An 18,324-nucleotide genomic window follows, 5' to 3' on the forward strand; every position below is an offset into this window, starting at 1 on the left:
GGGATGATTCTCCCTCACATAGATTCGACTAAGTCTTCACATTACATGGAAATTGGAGAATTCCCAACCCTTCTCACTTCCCAACGATCGATCCGATGACAACCAACTCTTTTCCAACTGACCACACACTTCTAATAACCAGATGAACACTTCCTAAATCCCAGTGAAACCGACAGTCACTAATGCTTGAATGACCCCACACACATGTCCTGAAGACCAAAAGATAAATGCTCCAACTAATAGCTTTGTGACGAATCACTTCCTTTGGCGCTTTCATTCGTCAATCACTTACGGTTGCTAAACCGATTCCTGACAATGATGGATAATCCTTCTGTGGGACCGCATCCGCAGACCTCCCACATAATACCCCTTTTCCCAAAGGTGCTCCAAACAAGTTTCCCGCTCTCGGGCTCTAGAATCATTCAATTCAGGGTTCGCACCCTGACGCACTTACCCGCTCAAACGTCCACAACTGAAGCAACCTCTTCCCTAACCCAGACTACAAACTACTTCTCAAGACCTAGTCTACAATCCCAAAAGTGCAATACGTCGCACAATCAATCCTTACCGCCCGATACAAGAGATCCAAGGCAAACCGATCCTCACAAAATACTTATGCCACATCGACCCACATGCGCTCACTGGAGCTGAAATGATGTTGCCCATCCCTGCAACCAAATGACCCCGAGCTGGAATACAACCTGATCCTGGGGTCACAAGCCTGCTCACTCCTTCGAGCTCGAAAAAACTAAAAGGGCACAATCGTTGCCCTATAAAACGACAGTCCAATCCATCAATTAACCATTCCACTTCCAACTACAAAACCCAGTTGAACATAATCATCACCCCTTTGCGGAGTCCCCGTGACTCACATTACGGCCTCGAGCAAACCCCCGAGCCTCAAATCTAGAAACTCATGTGCCAGCCACTCCCGCTCAACCTGCGGAATGCAACGAGTAGAGAACATGTCCCTGATCTCAAGTAACTACAGTCCTCTACTCATCAGAATTGTCCCAACAATGAGTCCCGATACTGGAAAGCTCAACCAGCTCCTCCCCCTGCCATCGTTACAACTGCTGCGGAAGCCGACTCCGCAAGGTTGAATAGCGTTCGACAAAATACTTAACCATGACGGTCTTAAATGACCCAATCATCTCCGGAATCTGTCCCCGAATTAATGTCGATCACCTACTCCTGGATGATCCCCCTGATATGATCCTCTGACAATACTAGCCTATCCTGGCTGCCAACTCTCGATCTTGATCTGGATCCGGTCTCAAAACGTCTCGAATTATCCATACCGTAATTATGGGACCAACTTCCAACTAAACCCCAAGGGTTGTGACTTCCTTGCTACGCATATAGGTCCTGTGCTTTCAGTAGTATGGGCCCATACTACCTTCCACACCTACCCATATTTGTCTCAAGTATCATCACAACACCCTAACAATATACATAATCATAGCGAGCGCTCAATCGTCACTCCTAGGGGAATGCTAATATATCTCATAACAGGCCTCCCGGCCTCACACAACCTACCCATCCATGAAACTTTCACCAACCCTGCAGCACTAAAATATGCTAGCCATACATAACGCTGGACCCTATAGACTTTCGAATATCTGATCCTACCCTAAGCCCCTAATCAACAAGAACAGAACATAAGGCCAAATCAAACATTCTCAGGCTATAAGATCTTAGTTATGTACAACCGTGATACATACATAAGTAACTACAGTAATGATGTCAATCTCATATAAGGAAAACCCTAGGTTAGTAGACATCATGTAGTCATGCAATTCCTGAAGATCCCTAGCCTAGTACTAACATGTTGTTCTAACATATCACATATTCAAATAACTGCATGGTATTTTAGGGTCAACTTACTGGCTCCGGCTGATCGTACACTTCGCAACCTCTTTTCTTATTTTGAAAACCATTCAAAATCATTTTGAAAACATTTTCCTTAGTTTGAGACTGGATTCACACGAGTGTTCCTCCAATTCACTCAAACCAAGGCTCTGATACCAACTTGTAACATCCATAAAATTCGAGAAAAAATAAAACTTTTTAAATAATATAAACCATTCAGTTATTACATTTTTTTTCAAAATAGTTTAAACATTAGAGTTCCCAGAATCATAATCATCAATAGAGGAAGTGTACAGTCATGCCTTCGCCTTCCCGCGGTCATCCGCTAAACCTGAAACAATAAACTGAAACTGTAAGCCTGAATTGTAACACCCCAATTTTTCAAAAATTTCAAACTTTAATATGCTATGGTTTTAAAAACATTCGGGTGTTAACCCACATTAACCAAAAAGAAACCGGTCCCATAAAAACATTTACAAATTAAAAATAGTGGGTGTAACCATTAAGCATCATTACAACCATAACAAGCAAATAAGAATTACATCAATACAATTAATAAGGAACTTAACAAGTTCCACTCCATTCTCTATCACTTGACTTCTAACTTCCATCTATCATTCTCTCTCCTTAAGTGTAACCTGAGATACATGGCATTAAAAAGAGGTACATAAGACAATAATGTCTCGTGAGCTACGTGGGTTTGAGACCCAAAACATTTATCACATTTTCATCAGAAATATTTCATATTTGCAAAACATAGTTTTAGACCATAAAACATTTTCAAGCATTTTCAAGGAAAACTCATTTCATACATGTCATAAATTTCAATTTATATCTTATTATTTCATTTCCTTTCATTTCATTTCAAGAGCCATATTTCCATATTTCATTTTCTTTTATCATTAAGGGCTAATTCCGGTATTAAACCGTTGCCATTTTTATACTTAGGGTCTGCCTCCAATAAAGGAACCAGTCCCAAGTCTAGACCAAGGTGGAATGAACAAATCAATCCACCAAGGCATCATTTCCAAGGCCAAGGTGGAAAGAGCAAATCAATCCACCAAGGCATCATTTCCAAGGCCAAAGTGGAAAGAGCAAATCAATCCACCAAGGTATCATAATAGGACATCTATCTCACGAAAGGGAGGCGCCACCCCGATAGATTCCTCCAGTGCCTCTTATGAGGTATCATGGCCCGGGCAGTTTTCATTTCATTACTTTCCAATTCCTTTCATTACTTTCCATTTCTTTTCATTACTTTACATTTCTTTTCATTACTTCCATGCTTTACACATTTCATACATTAGTATCATAAAATCATTTCAAAAGTAAAGCATCTATATTTCAAAACATTTCAATCATATTTTCAAAACATTCAATCTTCTAAAACGTTCTTTTCTTTCAAAAACATTCTTGCCTTTCAGCACACTTTCAAAATACACTTTTCAAAAACATTTGACGCTTTTGTTCCAAAACATTTCAGATATCAAAGCATTTCATTTAATTATCATAAAATCATTTTTCCATGTACCCCAAAGTGGGAAAAATGCCAACACATACTCACCTCAATCACACATAGGTCAGCTAGTGCTCTGCTAGTTCCTTTTTCCCTATACCGATCCTCTTCAAACACTACCTACACCATATATGGACACAATTCATTAAAATGACCAAAATACCCCTCAAAAGTTCAAATACTAAATTTTATTGCTTCATATCATTCCTCATCCAAAAATATGAATGTAGGCGAAAACCATGCGTAAATCCGAGTTCGTATGCAAAAGTTATGAAGAAAACAAGATAGTCTCCAAGTCAAGGATTTACACGGGCCGTGTAAATTAAAGCATGAATTTACACGGGTCGTGTTTTCATGTCTGGGCACACCCAAAACTCAATTTTTCTCAAAATAACACCCTGCTTTGCATAGTTCTTGAAGACCCTTTCCCATTCACTTTGTACCATTTATTTAGGTTCTCACACATGTTTAGGAGGTGTTTTATCATCTTAAAACACTCCACTTAATCCAATAGGTGTTCATTGAAACCTTTAGATCATGATGATCCTTAAGTGTTTAAAAGAAGGGTAAACTAGTCCATTTTTCACTTCAACATTCCAAAGCTCATAAGGCTTATTGAACACTCGAATAAGTTGGGAATAAATGTTGTCAAGCATATAAAACCTTAATTAATCTCATTGTAAGTACAAAAACTAACCATGAAAATCCTCAATTCTATTCCATGTTTCCCAAATTGCCCTTTAGGCTAAAACAATCACTAGAACCACTTATAGGAAGAGAGATCCTTCATGTTTATGTTCCAATTCCATCTCTAAAGTGTCAATTCATGTTCATGAATATCATTCACTTCTTATATGAGATTCATTATGAAATTATCAATAGGTTTCCCAAAATGCCCTTATGGCTAGTTATTCCATAAATTTAACTATAGACCACTCAATCCTTCATGTTCTTGCATTCAAATCATGTTGTTAGTATCAAATCATGATTATGAGTATCATATACTCATCAAATTCTCATATTCAAGGGATTCTATTGCTTCATCATAATTTCCCAAAATCATCTAAATTCCTTGTTTATGCAACATTCACCCATGATAGATGTGTTTGAGCATTCCAACATGATTTATTGCTTCTAAACATCATCTAGGTCATTGAATCCGTTCCAATCTAACATATAAACATGAAATCCCCAATTTGAATTTCTAGGGTTCATGAGGGTTTGCACCCAAATCCTCAAATCCATCAATAGGATGATTGGATTGAGATTGGGATCATCAAAACAACTTAAGGGATGTTAGAAAACCAAACCATAACCATCAAATGGGATAAAAGTCGTACATAACACCTAATCCATAGATGAAACTCGAATTCTACACTCAGAGAGAAATAAAATATACCTTAAATCACTTGATTTCTTCACAACTTGCACCAAATGGACCAAGAAAGATTGAGATCGACCCTTAGGGTTTCTATTGAGCTTGAATCGCTATCCAACCTCCTCTCTTTTCCTCTCATCGTTCTTATTTGGCTGAAATGAAGAGGAATCATTCTTATTTTCGAATTTGTCATATTTGGTCCTTCTACTTTACATCTTTTGCCAAATTTACCATTTGTCCATTCATTTTCACATCTGATTAAAAGGTTGACATAATGAGTCCTGAAGCATCCAATTCTTAACATTCCTCATCCATGTAACCTTGGTGAGTCAATTGTTGGTCAAACATACTTTTCCAAATTGACACTTTCGGTCCCTTAACTTTGAAACGTTAACATCTCAGCCTTTAACTTTACAAGCTTCATATCGACTAATGATATGATTATCCCTTGATTATTTTTTTAAATAATTCACCTATTATTTAATTATCCATATTAATTTAAGAACCTGGTCTTAAATTTTAGGATGTTACACGAAAGCTTAGTGAGTTACCCCAAAATACCCATACCCACAACAATACACATATAACCATAAACAACATACTATAGGTCCAGTCAACCATCGAGTTAGAATACCCCAGGCCCACAACCATTAGGTTGGAATGCCCACATATATGAGTCCAATCATCCTCGGGATAGAATACTCACGGCCCACAACCAACAGGTTGGAATGCCCAGGTCTATTGGCTTTCACACAAAGAAGATAAGCCTCAACCGCCAAACAACATGTGCACCTATATCAGATAATAGTCTATAGATAGACAAACCGATCTAGCAGGTCATAACAGCATAACAACATCCTATCTACCAGGATACTGATCTAGCGGATCATAGCAACATAACATCCTGTCTACTTAGATACTAATCTAATGGATCATAACAACATATATCATCCTATCTATTAGGATACCAATCTAACATATCATAACATCATGTAGCAGCCTATCTACAAGGATACTGATCTAACAGATCATACTAGCATATCACATAATACCATCCTCTAACCAAGATACCGAACTAACTAGGTCACTACGCATAAACATAACCTCATTCTAACTACCAGGATGCAAACCAATAAACATATCATGCCATAACCGGATACAATCCAATAAGGGTCGACTTTGGTGCCTTAGACCCTATTGATATAGTGAGGATAACTCACCTCACACTGCCGGTCTGAACCGACGAATCGAACTCCTGAATCGCTGCCTCACCAAAATCTCGAACAGCTGATCTCTCAACTCCCAAATCTATCAATACCAAAATATCACTTAGTTCAACACAATAATCCTCCTTAGGGTAAAATGACCATTTTACCCCTAGACCAACTTGGTCTATATCTAAGGCTCAAAATCATAATATAAAAAGCCTAACACTGGATGGTCTTCCCAAACCCACTAGTAGCCCACTAATGGCCCAATTTGCTATATTGGGCCCAATCCCCTTAATGGGCCTTATCCTAAGCTCAAACATATCCTTGAACCATAACAAATGTCTCCTGATGGCCTATCAAAGCCCAAATACCCAAGCATGGCCCAAATCGTGGCCCAATAACACAAAGTCCATACTGACAGATTACGCGGGGCGTACATATATGTACGCTAAGCATACAGGCTAGAAGGTATGTACGTTGGGCGTACCTGCATGTACGCTCAACGTAAATCCCCTAATAAGTCCTTTTCCCATCAAGGGCTTAATACTCCACTTCAGAAGCTGTAATCACAGATCCTGATCCTTTTCCACATCTTAATCCATAAAGTCACTGACTTGGTGACTTTACTTGACCCAAACAAGCCCAAACTCCAAAAATGATGTATTATTTCTATGAAGAGGGCTAGATCTCATGCATGAACCCATTAAGACATTCAAGATGGAGACTTTACTGCTTATGGGACCCTTTTAGCTCTGAGGGTGGGAACCCTAAGCTCAAAAATGAGATTTCATCATAAAGGTCCATTCTTGGGACCAAAATGACTCCAAAACCAAACTACACTAGATCTAAGTATTCTTAGGTAAAGTTATGAACTTTATACCTCCAAAGGTTTCCAAATGATGATGCTATTCCAGATCTATGAGCTCCAACTTCCCAAGTTCTTCCTTGCCAAGTTCTTCTTTTCCTCTTCTAAGCTTACACCACCCAAAGTGAGCTTCTTGAAGTCAAAATCACCCAAAGATGAAGAAGTGAGGTGTTTTAGGGTTTCTTTGAGGTTGGTTTGGCTGATAAGGAGGCTAGGGTTTGAGCCATAATGTTTTTTATATAGTGGTTAGCCCCAAAATTAGGGTTTAGGGTCTCTTGGAGTACATTGGGCGTACTTCTAGTACGCTAGGCATACTCCTCCTACACCCGCGATCATTTCAACTTCTACGCTGGGCTTACCACAGCCTACGCTGGGCATACTCGCCCAGTGCAAACTTTTCATGCTTGTTCCTTTCTTGCCACTTCTTTCCAACCCAAAGGCCAAAAAGTGACATAATTCAAATCTGAGGGATGAATATGAAGCTACTTGAAAAATGGGATGTTACATGATCCAACCATTTTACGTTCAAGAACACATAACTTCCTTATTCTCAATTATGTACCTTCATAAGTATGATCTTCTCTTCGAGATTTCAGCTTACTCTGATTAGCTTTCACTCTTCATTTCGATTTCCTTGGTTTGTGTCTCTTCTTCATTTTGATTTCCATGGATGTAAAAGTCGATGACGCAACAAAAAATCCTAACATGGATGTTTTTTAGTTTCTTCTTCATTTTTGTATTTCCTTGGTATGAATCTTATTCTTTAATTCAAGTCACTAACTAACATTGAAAATCAAAATCTGCATTAAATTGGCTCTTGTTCGTGGAAGGGGGAAACAGTTAACCTACTTTGAAGATGAATAGAAGTGCATATTTCACTTGTTTTTTATTTTGTTCGTTGACAATCTTGCTTGGAAACCATCTGGAATCGCTTTTCACAAACCTTGATTTGCTTTTGTTCAAGATGCCATTGTTCTTATTTCGTTACCATCAATTGAAGAAAGGAGTGAGAGACACACACAACAGCAAGGGAAGTGGTAGTGAAGATGACAGATCGATAGAAAGTGATGACACTAGAGGTTGATAGGTTGATGGTAAGGCCTTCGACGGTGGTTATTAGCGAAAAATGGTTGTAAATTAAGGCTTTCCGGGGGCAATCCCGTGATGGTTAACGTACTAGTGAGGGAGTGAGGGAGCAATGGAAGATACTTTGGCTCTTGCATTTCTGGAATGGGAGGAAAAAACCAACGTCTTAATTGATGAAGGGGATGTGGTATCTTACTTGATGAGGTGGACTTATGATTTAATGACATGGCTTTTTAGCCTGTGTTGACTATCCTTCTAAGTTATGTTGACTAGACTCTTAGTAGGTAGTAAGTCAAGGATTTCAAAAATAGTGACCTTTTAAAACACTACTAGAAAACTAAGTAATTAACTACAGCAAAATTGGTAGGAAATCTGTAGGAAAAAGGTGTTACCTACAGATTTCCTACAAAAAACGGGTTGTAGGGAAAACCCTCGTGGGTAACTTTTTCCTACAAATTAGCTACAAACCTTCCTACGCATTTCCTACGGAGTATTCTGTTACAAATTTTACTACGGAATACCTACGAAACACGTTAACTACGGAGTACCTACAGATTATCTACGGGCTATTTACCTACGAAACACCTACAAAATACATACGAATTATTTTTCTACAGAATACCTACAAACTGGTTTTCCTACAAAATACCTACCAACTACTTTTCCTACAGATTACCTACCAACATCTTTTCCTACGGAATACCTACCAACTGCTTTTGCTACAGATTAACTACAGTCTTTATTGGATTTTATTTCCTACAGAATACCTACAAAATATGTATTTCCCACAAATTTTCTATGATTTTTTTACCACTTTTTATTGTTATATTAAATTTATAATTTCTACATAATATTTATTTCCTACAACTTAGTCAAAAATCTATTGCTATATTAAATTTATAAGTTAAAAAATATCCAAATTTTATGCTAAAAAAACCAAATAAATAATTAAAATAATAGTCAAATACCATTACATTCATTACCATTAAAATAGTCATTAGCATACCATTTATACATTCAAATACTTAAAATACCATTACAATACAATGACAAAAGCTAAGAACCGGTCAATAACATAACATTTATTTAGTGTTCTAAAACAAAAACTAAGAAATACTTTGTCGATAACCGGACGAATTGATTTGTTTCATAAAGGCCGCCAATTGTCGTTGCACTTGCAATCACATTTCATTTCACATTTGTTACATTTGCGAATCCATTTGACTTTGCTTTTCATCAATGGCTTGTTGCATGTTTGACACTTTTTGTCGCAACTCATTAACCTAAAAATAGCAAGACAAACACATAAAGTTAGTAAATGTAATTCAACTTTAAACCATGATAGCAATGTACTTTACTTTTAATATGCATAATAATAACATACTATATTTTTATCCATTATACCATTATACTTTACATCCTAGTGAATCTCTTTGCATACATTCATTCTCTAGTGAATCTCTTTGCATACATTCATTCTTTATTTGATGTCGTTTCGATCTATATGCAACATTTAACCTATCATTCTAATTAATTAAACCTTCACTACAAATAAAATTACCTTTAGTGGCATATTACTTATTGTGCCATTGTATTGTGCTTTTAGTGGCACTTATTTTTTTTTTGTTCCTCTACATCTTGAAAATTTTGTTGCTGCTTCAAATTTTTCTGTGGCGCTCATCTTAAATCGTTTTAAGTTTTAACTTGTCGAAATTCAACATATTCTCCCATAAAACAGATTGTCATTTTGTGTAAATATGTTCTCTATGGTTTATAATATTATCTAAAATTTCAAAACATGAAATCCAAATGGGAAAGCTATAGTGTAAATATGTCCTTTGGCTGTCTAAAATAACATCAAATGTAGAGGAAATAAAATCTAATACAATAAAAGAAAGAAAGCACATAAAGTTGCTCTGTTAGAAGAGCTACATAAAACCAAAGGATGAACAGTTTAGCATATACACAATATGCAACCAAAATTTAAGATATATACAACCACAAACAATTTATTTAACTTAGAATGTACCAAAAGCAAGATTTAGAGATAATGCCATACGTAAACTACAGTTCTGAAAAATTGGAGTCTTGTACAAGTGTGAGCAAACTGAAATCGAAATACATACCTGAAGGTGTCGACGATGAGGGTGTAGGACAGCGACGGTGGTGGTGGTTCGGGACAACGCTGGTGGTGGTGTGCGACAGCGACGGTTGGAGGGCAAACTTGCAACTGATGGTAATGGGATATCGGAGACAGAGCTCGGTACAATATCTAACCGTGGTAGATGAGATATGAAGAAATCGGAGATGACGGCGGCCACAAGGCTTTCCAACAAGGCGGAGGTTTAATTGTTGGCGGTGGCGGATGTCGGAGACGGTGACTGTGGTAGTGGGATATCGGAGACGGATATCAGAGATGGAGCTCAATCGTTGGCGGTAGCGGCAAAAAGGCATTCAAACAAAGCGGATGTTCAATCAATCGGTGGCTGCAAGTTGGACCGGTGGTAGATGTATATGTGATGGCGATGGCAGAGGAAGATGAAGGAGAAGGAGGGGCGACGTGTGAGAGATCAGGAAACTAAGATAAAGGGGGATTAACCTAAAAAATTTCATTGAAGCGGGATATTTAATTTTTTCATTCGGTTGGTATTCCGTAGGAGATTTCCTACGGATTTCCTACTGAATTTAATAAAATACTTTTTATTTATTTGTGTCCTTAATGGTAAATTAAATAAGATTTAAAAAAAAAAAAAAAAAACAAACAATACAACTCTAATTAACTAAAGCATCGTCTTTTAACTTCTTTTCTTTTCATTTTATGTATTATTATTATTATTATTATTATTATTATTATTATTATTATTATTATTATTATTATTATTATTATTATCAGGTCAACTTGTAAACATTTTTTTATATATATCAAAATTTTAAACCAATGCATTATAATTAAATATGATTCGAAAATATCTATATCCTGTTTTTTTAAGATACTTAATACAATGTACAAATATTATAATTTTTTATTAAATTATATATTTCACCTTTTTTATTCATTAAAAAATATAATTTTAATCAATTAACTTTTTGAATAGATATGTGCACTCATATAAAAAAAGAATAATAAAGTTGTAAATCAGTAATGGATTCCAACGATGCATACCTTTGTATGTAAGTTTATCTTATGTATAAGTTGGTGAAAATAAATAAATCAAAGTATAATGATGTTGTGAAAAAAATGAAATTGAAAAAAAAAATTCCCTTAAAAGTAGAAAATAAAAAAACCCGTAGTTAATCCGTAAGCAAATACCTACAGATTAGCTACGGATAAAGGTAATCCGTAGACATTTACCTACGGATTACCTACGAGTTTTTTTTTATTTTCTATTTTTAAGCGTATAATGACGTTTTTCTCATTTCAATTTTTTCACAAATCATTATACTTTGATTGCTTTGTTTTCACAAAGTTATATATCATATAAACGTATGTAGAAGAATGTGCATCATTACAACTCACTACTATATATGATACAAAAAGTTATTTATCTTTGTTATAGAGAAACAATTAACCTTATTAAACAAACACGTAATATACTAAACATAATACATACATATGGTTTGTATGTAAATATGTGTATTTATTTGTATTTGTGTATAAAAATAATTGTCATTTATAATATATAAAAAAAGAATAATAAAGTTGTGAATCAGTAATGGGTTCCAACGATACATACCTTTGTATGTAAGTTTACGTTATATATAAGTTGGTGAAAACAAATAACTCGAAGTATAATTATGTTGTGAAAAAAAATGAAATTGAAAAAACAATATTTTCCCTTAAAAAATAGAAAATAAAAAAAAACCCGTAGATAATCCGTAGGCAAATACCTACGGATTAGCTACGGATAAAGGTAATCCGTAGTTTTTTACCTACAGATTACCTACGGGTTTTTTTTATTTTCTATTTTTTAAGGGTATAATGTCGTTTTTTTAATTTCATTTTTTTTCACAAATCATTATACTTTGATTGCTTTGTTTTTACAAAGTTATACATCATATAAACGTATGTAGAAGGATATGCATCATTACAACTCACTACTATATATGATACAAAAAGCTATTTATCTTTGTTATAGAGCAACAATTAACCTTATTAAACAAATACATAATATGCTAAACATAATACATACATATGGTTTGTATGTAAATATGTGAATTTATTTGTATTTGTGTATAAAAATAATTTTCATTTATACTATATAAAAAAAGAATAATAAAGTTGTGAATCAGTAATGGGTTCCAACGATGCATACTTTTGTATGTAAGTTTATGTTATGTATAAGTTGGTGAAAACAAATAAATCAAGGTATAATTATGTTGTGAAAAAAAATGAAATTGAAAAAACAATATTACACCCTTAAAAAATAGAAAATAAAAAAAACCGTAGGTAATCCGTAGGCAAATACCTACGGATTAGCTACGGATAAAGGTAATCCGTAGATATTTACCTACAGATTACCTACGGGGTTTTTTTATTTTCTATTTTTTAAGGGTGTAATGTCGTTTTTTTAATTTCATTTTTTTTCACAAATCATTATACTTTGATTGCTTTGTTTTTACAAAGTTATACATCATATAAACGTATGTAGAAGGATATGCATCATTACAACTCACTACTATATATGATACAAAAAGCTATTTATCTTTGTTATAGAGCAACAATTAACCTTATTAAACAAATACATAATATGCTAAACATAATACATACATATGGTTTGTATGTAAATATGTGTATTTATTTGTATTTGTGTATAAAAATAATTTTCATTTATATTATATAAAAAAAGATTAATAAAGTTGTGAATCAGTAATGGGTTCCAACGATGCATACTTTTGTATGTAAGTTTATGTTATGTATAAGTTGGTGAAAACAAATAAATCAAAGTATAATGATGTTGTGAAAAAAAAATGAAATTGAAAAAACAATATTTTCCCGTAAAAAATAGAAAACAAAAAAAAACCCGTAGGTAATCCGTAGGCAAATACCTACGGATTAGCTACGGATAAAGGTAATCCGTAGGTATTTACCTATGGATTACCTACGGGTTTTTTTTTTTTTTTCTATTTTTTAAGGGTATAATGTCGTTTTTTTAATTTCATTTTTTTTCACAAATCATTATACTTTGATTGCTTTGTTTTCACAAAGTTATACATCATATAAACGTATGTAGAAGGATATGTATCATTACAACTCACTACTATATATGATACAAAAAGTTATTTATCTTTGTTATAGAGCAACAATTAACCTTATTAAACAAATATGTAATATGCTAAACATAATACATACATATGGTTTGTATGTAAATATGTGTATTTATTTGTATTTGTGTATAAAAATAATTTTCATTTATAATATATAAAAAAAGAATAATAAAGTTGTGAATTAGTAATGGGTTCCAACGATGCATACCTTTGTATGTAAGTTTACGTTATGTATAAGTTGGTGAAAACAAATAAATCAAGGTATAATTATGTTGTGAAAAAAAAATGAAATTGAAAAAACAATATTACACCCTTAAAAAATAGAAAAAAAAACCATAGGTAATCCGTAGGCAAATACCTACGGATTAGCTACGGATAAAGGTAATCCGTAGGTATTTACCTACGGATTACCTACGGGTTTTTTTTATTTTCTATTTTTTAAGGGTATAATGTCGTTTTTTTAATTTCATTTTTTTTCACAAATCATTATATTTTGATTGCTTTGTTTTCACAAAGTTATACATCATATAAACGTATGTAGAAGGATATGCATCATTACAACTCACTACTATATATGATACAAAAAGCTATTTATCTTTGTTATAGAGCAACAATTAACCTTATTAAACAAATATGTAATATGCTAAACATAATACATACATATGGTTTGTATGTAAATATGTGTATTTATTTGTATTTGTGTATAAAAATAATTTTCATTTATACTATATAAAAAAAGATTAATAAAGTTGTGAATCAGTAATGGGTTCCAACGATGCATACTTTTGTATGTAAGTTTATGTTATGTATAAGTTGGTGAAAACAAATAAATCAAGGTATAATTATGTTGTGAAAAAAAAATGAAATTGAAAAAACAATATTTTCCCGTAAAAAATAGAAAATAAAAAAAAACCCGTAGATAATCCGTAGGCAAATACCTACGGATTAGCTACGGATAAAGGTAATCCGTAGATATTTATCTACAGATTACCTACGGGTTTTTTTTTTTATTTTCTATTTTTTAAGGGTGTAATGTCGTTTTTTTAATTTCATTTTTTTTCACAAATCATTATACTTTGATTGCTTTGTTTTCACAAAGTTATACATCATATAAACGTATGTAGAAGGATATGCATCATTACAACTCACTACTATATATGATACAAAAAGCTATTTATCTTTGTTATAGAGCAACAATTAACCTTATTAAACAAATACATAATATGCTAAACGTAATACATACATATGGTTTGTATGTAAATATGTGTATTTATTTGTATTTGTGTATAAAAATAATTTTCATTTATACTATATAAAAAAAGAATAATAAAGTTGTGAATCAGTAATGGGTTCCAACGATGCATACTTTTGTATGTAAGTTTATGTTATGTATAAGTTGGTGAAAACAAATAAATCAAGGTATAATTATGTTGTGAAAAAAAATGAAATTGAAAAAACAATATTTTCCCGTAAAAAATAGAAAATAAAAAAAAACCCGTAGGTAATCCGTAGGCAAATACCTACGGATTAGCTACGGATAAAGGTAATCCGTAGATATTTACCTACGGATTATCTACGGGGTTTTTTTATTTTCTATTTTTTAAGGGTGTAATGTCGTTTTTTTAATTTCATTTTTTTTCACAAATCATTATACTTTGATTGCTTTGTTTTCACAAAGTTATACATCATATAAACGTATGTAGAAGGATATGCATCATTACAACTCACTACTATATATGATACAAAAAGCTATTTATCTTTGTTATAGAGCAACAATTAACCTTATTAAACAAATACATAATATGCTAAACATAATACATACATATGGTTTGTATGTAAATATGTGTATTTATTTGTATTTGTGTATAAAAATAATTTTCATTTATATTATATAAAAAAAGATTAATAAAGTTGTGAATCAGTAATGGGTTCCAACGATGCATACTTTTGTATGTAAGTTTATGTTATGTATAAGTTGGTGAAAACAAATAAATCAAAGTATAATGATGTTGTGAAAAAAAAAATGAAATTGAAAAAACAATATTTTCCCGTAAAAAATAGAAAACAAAAAAAAACCCGTAGGTAATCCGTAGGCAAATACCTACGGATTAGCTACGGATAAAGGTAATCCGTAGGTATTTACCTATGGATTACCTACGGGTTTTTTTTTTATTTTCTATTTTTTAAGGGTATAATGTCGTTTTTTTAATTTCATTTTTTTTCACAAATCATTATACTTTGATTGCTTTGTTTTCACAAAGTTATACATCATATAAACGTATGTAGAAGGATATGCATCATTACAACTCACTACTATATATGATACAAAAAGCTATTTATCTTTGTTATAGAGCAACAATTAACCTTATTAAACAAATATGTAATATGCTAAACATAATACATACATATGGTTTGTATGTAAATATGTGTATTTATTTGTATTTGTGTATAAAAATAATTTTCATTTATAATATATAAAAAAAGAATAATAAAGTTGTGAATTAGTAATGGGTTCCAACGATGCATACCTTTGTATGTAAGTTTACGTTATGTATAAGTTGGTGAAAACAAATAAATCAAGGTATAATTATGTTGTGAAAAAAAAATGAAATTGAAAAAACAATATTACACCCTTAAAAAATAGAAAAAAAAAAACCATAGGTAATCCGTAGGCAAATACCTACGAATTAGCTACGGATAAAGGTAATCCGTAGGTATTTACCTACGGATTACCTACGGGTTTTTTTTATTTTCTATTTTTTAAGGGTATAATGTCGTTTTTTTAATTTCATTTTTTTTTCACAAATCATTATATTTTGATTGCTTTGTTTTCACAAAGTTATACATCATATAAACGTATGTAGAAGGATATGCATCATTACAACTCACTACTATATATGATACAAAAAGCTATTTATCTTTGTTATAGAGCAACAATTAACCTTATTAAACAAATATGTAATATGCTAAACATAATACATACATATGGTTTGTATGTAAATATGTGTATTTATTTGTATTTGTGTACAAAAATAATTTTCATTTATACTATATAAAAAAAGATTAATAAAGTTGTGAATCAGTAATGGGTTCCAACGATGCATACTTTTGTATGTAAGTTTATGTTATGTATAAGTTGGTGAAAACAAATAAATCAAGGTATAATTATGTTGTGAAAAAAAAATGAAATTGAAAAAACAATATTTTCCCGTAAAAAATAGAAAATAAAAAAAAAACCCGTAGGTAATCCGTAGGCAAATACCTACGGATTAGCTACGGATAAAGGTAATCCGTAGATGTTTACCTACAGATTACCTACGAGTTTTTTTTTTTTATTTTCTATTTTTTAAGGGTGTAATGTCGTTTTTTTAATTTCATTTTTTTTCACAAATCATTATACTTTGATTGCTTTGTTTTCCCAAAGTTATACATCATATAAACGTATGTAGAAGGATATGCATCATTACAACTCACTACTATATATGATACAAAAAGCTATTTATCTTTGTTATAGAGCAACAATTAACCTTATTAAACAAATACATAATATGCTAAACGTAATACATACATATGGTTTGTATGTAAATATGTGTATTTATTTGTATTTGTGTATAAAAATAATTTTCATTTATACTATATAAAAAAAGAATAATAAAGTTGTGAATCAGTAATGGGTTCCAACGATGCATACTTTTGTATGTAAGTTTATGTTATGTATAAGTTGGTGAAAACAAATAAATCAAGGTATAATTATGTTGTGAAAAAAAAATGAAATTGAAAAAACAATATTTTCCCGTAAAAAATCGATAATAAAAAAAAACCCGTAGGTGATCCGTAGGCAAATACCTACGGATTAGCTACGGATAAAGGTAATCCGTAGGTATTTACCTACGGATTACCTACGGGTTTTTTTTTTATTTTCTATTTTTTAAGGGTATAATGTCGTTTTTTTAATTTCATTTTTTTTCACAAATCATTATACTTTGATTGCTTTGTTTTCACAAAGTTATACATCATATAAACGTATGTAGAAGGATATGCATCATTACAACTCACTACTATATATGATACAAAAAGCTATTTATCTTTGTTATAGAGCAACAATTAACCTTATTAAACAAATATGTAATATGCTAAACATAATACATACATATGGTTTGTATGTAAATATGTGTATTTATTTGTATTTGTGTATAAAAATAATTTTCATTTATAATATATAAAAAAAGAATAATAAAGTTGTGAATTAGTAATGGGTTCCAACGATGCATACCTTTGTATGTAAGTTTACGTTATGTATAAGTTGGTGAAAACAAATAAATCAAGGTATAATTATGTTGTGAAAAAAAAAATGAAATTGAAAAAACAATATTTTCCCTTAAAAAATAGAAAATAAAAAATACCCGTAGGTAATCCGTAGGCAAATACGTACGGATTAGCTACGGATAAAGGTAATCCGTAGGTAATAGGTAGGTATTTACCTACCGATTACCTACGGTTTTTTTTTTATTTTCTATTTTTTAAGGGTTTAATGTCGTTTTTTTAATTTCATTTTTTTTCACAAATCATTATACTTTGATTGCTTTGTTTTTACAAAGTTATACATCATATAAACGTATGTAGAAGGATATGCATCATTACAACTCACTACTATATATGATACAAAAAGCTATTTATCTTTGTTATAGAGCAACAATTAACCTTATTAAACAAATACATAATATGCTAAACATAATACATACATATGGTTTGTATGTAAATATGTGTATTTATTTGTATTTGTGTATAAAAATAATTTTCATTTATACTATATAAAAAAAGAATAATAAAGTTGTGAATCAGTAATGGGTTCCAACGATGCATACTTTTGTATGTAAGTTTATGTTATGTATAAGTTGGTGAAAACAAATAAATTAAAGTATAATGATGTTGTGAAAAAAAAATGAAATTGAAAAAACAATATTTTCCCGTAAAAAATAGAAAATAAGAAAAAAACCCGTAGGTAATCCGTAGGCAAATACCTACGGATTAGCTACGGATAAAGGTAATCCGTAGGTATTTACCTACGGATTACCTACGAGTTTTTTTATTTTCTATTTTTTAAGGGTATGATGTCGTTTTTTTTCATTTC

At 32.0% G+C, this 18,324-nt stretch overlaps 1 long non-coding RNA gene across 1 annotated transcript; it reads right to left on the reverse strand.

Annotated features, from left to right (window-relative positions):
• Positions 1 to 8,882: 8,882 nt before the first annotated feature.
• On the reverse strand, positions 8,883 to 10,570 carry LOC145092365 (uncharacterized). Its single transcript, XR_013702500.1, has 2 exons — positions 10,055 to 10,570; positions 8,883 to 9,211 (listed from the first exon to the last, which is right to left on the reverse strand). It is a non-coding gene; the product is annotated as an uncharacterized LOC145092365 (long non-coding RNA).
• Between the last annotated feature and the right edge of the window lie 7,754 nt (positions 10,571 to 18,324).

This window comes from Lactuca serriola, chromosome 3 (assembly GCF_051521515.1).
Source record: "Lactuca serriola cultivar US96UC23 chromosome 3, Lser_US96UC23_V15, whole genome shotgun sequence".
NCBI lineage: Eukaryota > Viridiplantae > Streptophyta > Magnoliopsida > Asterales > Asteraceae > Lactuca > Lactuca serriola.